The 8935-nt window shown below is 37.1% G+C and overlaps 1 non-coding gene across 1 annotated transcript; it reads left to right on the top strand.

Annotated features, from left to right (window-relative positions):
* Positions 1-6882: 6882 nt before the first annotated feature.
* Positions 6883-6985, top strand: LOC126009814 (U6 spliceosomal RNA). The gene has a single exon (XR_007496011.1). It is a non-coding gene; the product is annotated as a U6 spliceosomal RNA (small nuclear RNA).
* Positions 6986-8935: the final 1950 nt, after the last annotated feature.

Here is an 8935-nt window from a genome sequence, read left to right as displayed (position 1 = left end):
CTCACCTACTGCTCACTCTTGGTAAGTTCACTTTTTTAGGATGCTTGGTCTATTACCACTGACCTTTTGTTACTGTAATCAAAGTTTCTGGGATAATTTATTGTTGTTGTTGTTTTCATTTGTTTGTGGTTTTTTTTTTTTGTTTATTTTGGCCACACCCAGTGGTGCTCAGGGATTACTCCTGCCTCTCTACTCAGAAATCACTGTTGGCTCAGGGGACCATATGGGATGCTGGAGATTGAAACCTTGTCCATCCTGGGTCAGCCACATGCTAGGCAAACACCCTATCACTGTGCTACCACTCTTGCCTGTTTTTGTTGTTGTTGTTGTTGTTGTTGTTTTAGCCACACCCATCACCAAGGGGCTCAGGAACCACTCTAATAATGGGGATCTGACCTGGGGTTGGGCCACAAGCAAGACCATTGCCCTACCCTCTGTACTATCAGCTCCAGCCCCTTAATCAAAGTTTCTGGAGGCAGAGTGTCTGTGTTCAAAGACTGTCTTATCATTTCCAAACTACATAACCTTGGGTAAGTTTCTTGAACCTCTCTACTTCATTTTCACCAAGTAAAATTTATAAATGATTAATATAACTATTAATTAACAGATTTTTAACTACTAAAAAGAAGAAGCACATTGGCATAATATGCAAATGATGGAGATCCATTTTAATAAAATTACTGTAATTAAAATTACTGGCCTAAAGTGGGTGTGGGCTACAAACTAAAATATTATTATCTTGGATATATATTATTTTCTGTGGAAAATATATCCAAGACTATAAATAATAAAAAAATTTAGTATTACTCACATAATTGCATCTAAAGTTAAATTATTACAACTAATGTAGTAAAAGCAAACATGATGAAACAATATGTAACTTAATGACACTAAACACAAAATAGCTGAAATAAATACTAAAATAATATAGAAATTTCAAGGCAAATGATATCACAAAATGTATGATAAAATGTAAAGATAAATTATATTGAAAAAAGGGTAGACATATTAGAAATAATGTCGGGGCCGGGCAGTGGCGCTAGAGGTAAGGTGCCTGCCTTGCCTGCACTAGCCTTGGACGGACCACGGTTCGATCCCCCGGCATCCCACATGGTCCCCCAAGCCAGGAGTGACTTCTGAGCTCATAGCCAGGAGTAACCCCTGAGCGTCACCGAGTGTGGCCCAAAAACCAAAAAAAAAAAAAAAAAAAGAAATAATGTCACATATGTTTACTTACAAATAAAAAATAGACAAATTGCAGATTTAGCAATAGAATCTTCCTCAACATTAAAAAATTTAGACAAAGACATTATAAAGGTATGAATGACTTTAACATTCAATTAGCATTCATATAACTGATACATCTAGTACACTGAATCCATCAACTAGAAATTGCATGTTAACTTCAGTTTTCCTTGAATGCTCAGTATGATAGGCAGTATATTGGATATCAATGACCTACCATTACTGAGAAATTCTCAATGACTTTGAAAATATTTACTGCAGACTTTATCCATTGATCACAAGATGATTAAATTTATCATGATAAAACTAAGGTGTCTGGGGCCAGAGAGATAGCATAGAGGTAGGGTGTTTGCCTTGCCTGCAGAAGGTTGGTGGTTCAAATCCCGGCATCCCTTATGGTCCCCTGAGCCTGCCAGGAGCGATTTCTGAGATTAGAGCCAGGAGTAACCCCTGAGCGCTGCCAGGTGTGACCCAAAAAACAAACAAAAAAACAAAACAAAAAATTGGTGTCTACTTATACTATGTCTTCCTTGATAATGGTTTCAACAACAAATGGAATTATATCAAATCAAAGGCTATCTACCCTGAGAATAAAACAGACACCCATTGAGTGGGAAATAATATTTTCACACCATGCACTTTACAAAGCACTTAAACTACGTAAAATCTCAGTAGATAGATGAAGAGCTCAAAGTTCTTCTCCTAAAAGAAGACATAAATTAGGTTATTGAGCACATAAAAATAATTCATCATCACTGATAATTAGTGAAAAGCAAATAAAAATTAAATATGACAGTACCTCACAATAATGAGAAAGACTTCAAAGAAAGCTGGAAACAACAAGGTCTAGCAGCAATGAGCACTTTAGAATCTTTCATCTGCTTTGGGAGAAATATAAACTGATCTGTATCTTAGAAATATAAAATAGGAGTATCTAAAAAATGACCAGAACTACTATATGATCTAATGAATTAGTTGCTATTAAAACACACACAAAATATTAATATTGATTTGGAGATGTAATGCACATCTATGTTCATTGCAGTACTAGAAATAACCCAGAGGTCATAGGAATAGAACAAGAGGACAGATGCATAAGAATAAATCAAGAAATAAACATTGTTAAATAAAAATGTACTCTTAGACTCTGAACAAAGAAATTAGTTATGGGGAATGGGTAATAAGCTGAAGATCTGTAGGCACTTTGGTGATAGAAGTGGTGTGCTATCTGGAAACATTAACATTTACACTGTGTAAACCAATGTTACATCAATAAAAATTATTATAGATTTTTTCTGTTGAGCCAGCCTAGAGACACCAAAGACCATAATCTCTTCAAGACCCACACCTGGTAAGATGTCCCCACCCAACGAATGTGGGACCGATTCCTGCCATGTGGTTGGGCACCCAGAGACTTAAAAAGGATGATGGCCAGGCTCTCTGCCTTTTTTCTGCTGAGCCAGCCTAGAGACACCAAGGACCGTAATCTCTCCAGGACCCACACCTGGGATGTGCGGCCATGGAGCGGAGGCTTATCTTTCAACCCCTGAATTCCATTTCCCCACATTGTAAGAAGCAATCTACAGCCTTACCAATGGAGAAATTTTGCAGTATACCCCCATGTTTAAAGAAATAAAGATGGCTGCTCTGATCATCTAAAAAGTAGGAAACAGCTAGGGATCCTCTCAAATAAGAGGTTTAGAGTAGAATTATGGAAGATGTTCAGGGAGCTCAAAAAAAGCATCGATATACTTGACTGGAGCACAATTAAGCATCAAGAGGATTTGACGACTAAAATTAAAAATTTTCACAATGAAATAACAGGTCTGAAAAACTGAGCTTATGCAACTCTTGCCAGGCATGGGGTTTGGGGAAACCCCATGCCGGAGGATTTCTCCCTAGCCTGGGGAGTGCTGGGAGGCTTGGCAGGCCCCCCAGAAATCCCCCTTTTTCTTCCCCAGACTCTAGGCCCTCCCAGGGTGCCAGCTCAGATGGCCAGTAGTGGGTTCATGTGGACACTTAGGGGTTCTCAGGCTTCCCCCCTTCCTCTGTACTCCAGGGAGGGGGGAAGCCTGAGGACCCCAAAGTGTCATGAGGAGGGCGGGAAGACATCTGGCTTCCGGTTTCCCCTTTGATTCTGGAGGCCAGCTCTTGCCAGGTGTGGGGTTTTGGGAGGCCCCATGCTGGAGGCCTTCTCCCTAGCCTTGGGATGCTCAAAGCTTGGCAGGCCCCCAGCCATCCCCTTATTTCTCCCCTAACTCCAGGCCTTCCCTGCGTGCCAGCTCAGATGGACAGAAGTGGGTTCAGGTGGACTCTTAGGGGTCCTCAGGCTTCCCCCCTCCCTTCGTACTCCAGAGGGGAGGTGCATGAGGAGGAGGGCGGGGATATATCTGGCTTCCGGTTTCCCCTTTGATTCTGGAGGCCAGCTCTTGCCAAGTATGGGGGTTGGGGAGTCCCCAGGCCGGAGGCCTTCTCCCTAGCCTGGGGATGCTTGGCAGGCCCCCAGCCATCCCCCTCATTCTCCCCTGGACTCCAGGCCTTCCCTGGGCACTGGTCCAGGTGGACTCTATAGGGGTCATCAGGCTTTTGCCCTACCTCTCCCTACACTAATGAGAATGCACTTTGGGAGGAGGGCAGGCTGTTCTAGCACTGGTTTATGTTGGGACAGTCACTGGAAATTTTTTTCTCCTTGGTCTCCTATTAATAGTATTGTATGCATATAGTTTATAGATGCATAATATCTATCTTGTATTGTGACCTTGATACTGCCCTACAAAGCTCATTTCTAATCTTTTACTACCTCAGTCCCAACCCTTATTTTCCCCCATGTACCCATGTAGGTGCAGCTCATGACATGAAGCTCACCACATAGAGTGATGAGTGCAGTTAGAGAAATAACTACACTGAAAACTATCATAACAATGTGAATGAATGAGGGAAATAGAAAGCCTGTCTCGAGTTCAGGTGTGGGGGTGGGGTGGGGTGAGGAGGAGGGAGATCTGGGAAATTGGTGGTGGGAATCTTGCACTGGTGAAGGGGGGGTGTTCTTTATATGACTGTAATCATACAACTACAATCATATTTGTAATCATGGTGTTTAAATAAAGATAATTTAAAAAATCACAGGGGGAAAACTTAAAAATGAATTATAGAAATAGCCTACATTTTAAAAATTTATAAGTATACATAATTCATAAGTCACTGGAAAATAAGGAAATTAAATTATATTTAACTGAATTATAATGAAAGACTACATCATATTTTTGGAATATATTTAAATTTATACTTAGAGAAAAACAACTTATTTTAAGTTAAACTTTATGTAAGTACTGTAATTGAAAACTTGTTCAATGTTGGGTTTCAGTCACACAATATACACCATCCTTCATCAACACATCCTTCCCATCAGTGATGTCTTCTATTTTCCTTTACCTTCCAGCCTCTCTCTCTCTCTCTCTCTCTCTCTCTCTCTCTCTCTCTCTCTCTCTCTCTCTCTCTCTCTCTCTCTCTCCTTTTGACACTACATTTTGCACTATTGTTAATGGAGGGGTGCTAGTTCCTCCACTTTCAGCACCAAGTACTTATCTAGTGCAATCAGATCCATCTACCATTGTCCTAATAGACCCTTCTCTACTTAGCTACACATAAACTTATCTTTCTCATGAGCTTTGTACCCTGGTCTGGACCTTTTGATTTTTGTCTCTATTGTCTCTGGGTATTATTTCCATTCTATCTCATTTTTCTTTTATCTCACAAATTAGTGATATCCTTCTATGTCTATCCCTTTTCCTTTGGTTCATTTCACTCAGCAAAATAGTCTCCAGGTCCATCCATGTATTAGCAAAGCAAATTTCTTGACTTCATTTTTTATAATGTCTGCATAATATTTCATTGTGTAAATATGCCACATTTCTTTAGCCACACATATGTTGTAGGGACCTGGCTAGGTTTCAGATTTTTGCCTTTGTAAATAGTGCTGCATAAACATAGGAGTGCAGAGGGCATTTTTTATTGTGTTTTTGTAATTTTTGGGCTATGTCACTAGGAGTGGTATTGCTGAGTCAGAAGGAAGCTCAATTTCTATTTTTTGAAGACTGTTTATATAATTTTCCAAAAATTATGGACCAATTTGAATTTTCACCATCAGTGAATGAGAGTCTCTATTGTTCTGCATTCATGCCAGCACCGGTTGTTATTTTTGTGATGTGTCCTCGTCTTGGTGGTGTGAAATGATATTTTTAAAATTTTTTTTTGTTTTTATTTGCATCTCCCAGATGATTAGTGATGCTGAGAATTTTTCATGTGCCTTTGGCCATCATATTTCTTCTTTGGGGAAGTGTCTGTTCATTTCTTCTCCCCATGCTTTTTTTCCTTGTAAAAAATAGTAAAATTAAGGATACAAGTAAATTACAATAAGATAATTCAATAATAGTTACAATTAATACAAAATTAAGGATGCAATGTAGCTATAAAGAAACAATTTTAATACTATTGTGAATTTTAAAACCTCAACTCACCTATTAAAATTACACATAGACATTAAAAAACTCTAAATAAAAGTAAAGAATTCAAAATAAGTCTCAGAAGTGTATATTTTTAAATAAACATATGTAGTATTTAACACATTCTTAACAAGGCCTTTTTGGGTTGGTCATGCCATGTGGTGTTCAGAGGTTATTACTGACTCTACGCTTAGGAATTACTTCTAACAGTGCTCAGTATCAAAAATGGGATGCCAAGGTTTGAACTTAGGTCAGCTACTTAAAAGTCAAGTGCCCTACTTGCAATACTATCTCTCCAGCCTGATAAGACTCCTTTAAAAATCCCCCAAACAGGGGCCGGGCGGTGGCGCTCGAGGTAAGGTGCCTGCCTTACCTGCGCTAGCCTAGGAGACGGACCGCGGTTCGATCCCCCGGCGTCCCATATGGTCCCCCAAGCCAGGAGCGACTTCTGAGCGCATAGCCACGAGTAACCCCTGAGCGTCACCGGGTGTGGCCCAAAAACCAAAAAAAAAAAAATCCCCCAAACATTAATTTTCTCTTTTTATGAAATCACTAAATATTATGCACATATTAGCAGTATAGTAAGATAAAATTACTAAGATATGCCTGTTAATAAATTTATATGCTTAAATAAAAATGAGTGAACATTCTAAAAATAAAAAAAACAAGAAATATAAAATCTAAATAGTCCTCTATACTTTGAAGTCTTTATTATCATAGTCCCCAAACCAGAATTATCAACACTACAGAGTATGGTACTACAATACTAATTATTTATTCTTATCTCAGAACTACTAAACCAGAAATTAAATGTCAAAAATGATGTTAACAGGGTCCGGAACAGTGGCGCAAGGGGTAGGGCATTTCCTTTGCAAGAGCTAACCTAGGATGGACTTCGGTTCTATCCATCAGTGTCCCATAAAGTTCCCCAATTTAGGAGCGATTTCTGAGTGCATAGCCAGAAGTAACCCCTGAGCATCACTGGGTGGGGCACAAAAAGGGAAAAAAAATGATGTTAACAATTAATGTCTAAAATTACTCTTGGTAATTCCAATATTTGACAGTTATCCCTTGTAATAAATTTATTTCACTATCTAAAATCTTTATATACAAAAAATCTTCAAAACATAGTTATGTGCTCGCTTTGGCAGTGCATATACTAAAATTGGAACAATACAGAAAAGATTAGCATGGCCCTGCACAAGGACACGCACATTTGTGAAGCATTCCAAATTAAAAACAAACAAACAAAAAACCATAGTTATTTTTATTGGTAACTACTTTGAAATATTCAGCGAAACAACAATAGCAATTATAGAGTGGGAAGGAGAGAATAACTTACTACTTCTTTTATAGAGCCAATACCCTGAGAAAAATATTTGAAAAATATGTATTTAAAGCAGACCAACATTAGTCATGAAAGTAGGATAAAGCCACTCTTAACAAAATGACAATATATTAAATTCCACATTATTAAAAAAGAATCAATCATCTTTGCCTGTAAAGTATAGGTACATTTTAATTTGAAAACAAAGTTGAAAAGCCATAGAGATAGTACAGTGGTGAGCTGGCTAGATAGTGCAGGAGTAAGGTGGTTGCCTTATACATGTTTGAGCCTGCTCTGATCCCTGGCACTGCATATGGTCCTGTGAGCATCACCAGGAGTGATCCCTGAGTAGTGATACAGAAGCAAGCACTGGGCAGTCAGTGTGGTGACCAAACAAAAAATAAAAAGCTTAAAATTTAAAAATATTTTGAAATAAAAAGTATAAGATATAATATATTTTATACTTGAGAAATATAAAAATAAACATGTTTATAGAAATAATAAGCAAATTATTAAAAATAAGTTTTTAAAATATAACTTACTGTAGCCTCAATAAATAGTTTGGAATAGTAAATTGTATGCAGCAGATCAGCTACATATATAAATATAGATAAATAGCTTAAAATCTTGTAAATAAAACAAAGACCTATATAAATAGAAGAGTATCATATAATCATGCATTAGACGCCTTCATATTATTAAAATTTCAACTCTGAGTTCTCCGAGATATAGAACAGCAGGTAGGATGCTTGCTTTGGTGGGACTGGGAGACCATGTAGGATTCCAGGAATTGAACCCTACTTGTCTGTGAGCATCATTGTATGGCTCCTAAATAAACAAACAAAAAAGATGTCAACATTTTTCAGATTGTTCTACAACTTTAAGAAATTTTCATTCAAAATCCCAACAGACTTTTTCCATTGACTATTAGATCATAAATTTTATATAAAAATACAAGGGACCAAACTTAAAATAACTCTGAAAAGAAATACAAAATTACACATGACATTTAACCCTTTTATAGTACTATAATAATAAAACCAGTAGAATTTTGGTATTAGGGCAGTGATAAATTCATATAAATAATGCAGCCAGAAAACACATACACTCACATATTTAATTTAATGTGTAAACACATTTTCATAAAATGTGGCAAAGTAACTCAATGGAAAAAGAAAATTCTTTCCAAATACTAGCCTAAAAACTTCATAAATTTTAAACACATATTCTCTCTACCAATATCCTCAATTTCCTTCCTGCCTCCTAGCCTATGTCTATGGCTGATAGATATTTTTCCCCCCATTATTGACTTAGTGTTCTCTTCTCTGACTTAGCCTAGACTCCCTACTCCAGTAACAAGATTGAAAATCAGTTCTCATATTCTTCAATTTTATTGGCTATCGTCATTTGTTATTCCCATATTATATTTCTTTATATCATAATATGAGAGAAATTATTTTGTCTGTCCCTTTTAGAAATAAATTATTTTGTGCCTGTCCCTCTTTTGCTACCCAACTTTATTTAGCAGAAAACTCTCTATATTTATTCATGTAGTAGAGAGTACATAACTTCCGCTTTCTCATGGACAGATAGTGATTCATTGTGGAGATCTACCAAAGAGAAAACACGATTTACATAGAAAAAGTAATTTTGTACTCTACCTAATTCAACAAAGAAAAAAATAGTTCAAGAAAGTGCAACCATCTTGAAGAATTTAATTCCTGAAATGACTGTATTATGAATAACTTGGTAGATCATGGTGTTATCATAAAAATTTATAAAAGAAAGAGAAAACATCAAAATGTAAAAGTTTAAATTAATCTTTACACAAACACATGAAGCAAACATTATTCAGACAGTT

This window comes from Suncus etruscus, chromosome 5 (genome assembly GCF_024139225.1).
Source record: "Suncus etruscus isolate mSunEtr1 chromosome 5, mSunEtr1.pri.cur, whole genome shotgun sequence".
Lineage (NCBI taxonomy): Eukaryota > Metazoa > Chordata > Mammalia > Eulipotyphla > Soricidae > Suncus > Suncus etruscus.
Note: the sequence above shows the minus strand (reverse complement) of the source record. Positions and strands in the feature narration are given on the sequence as shown.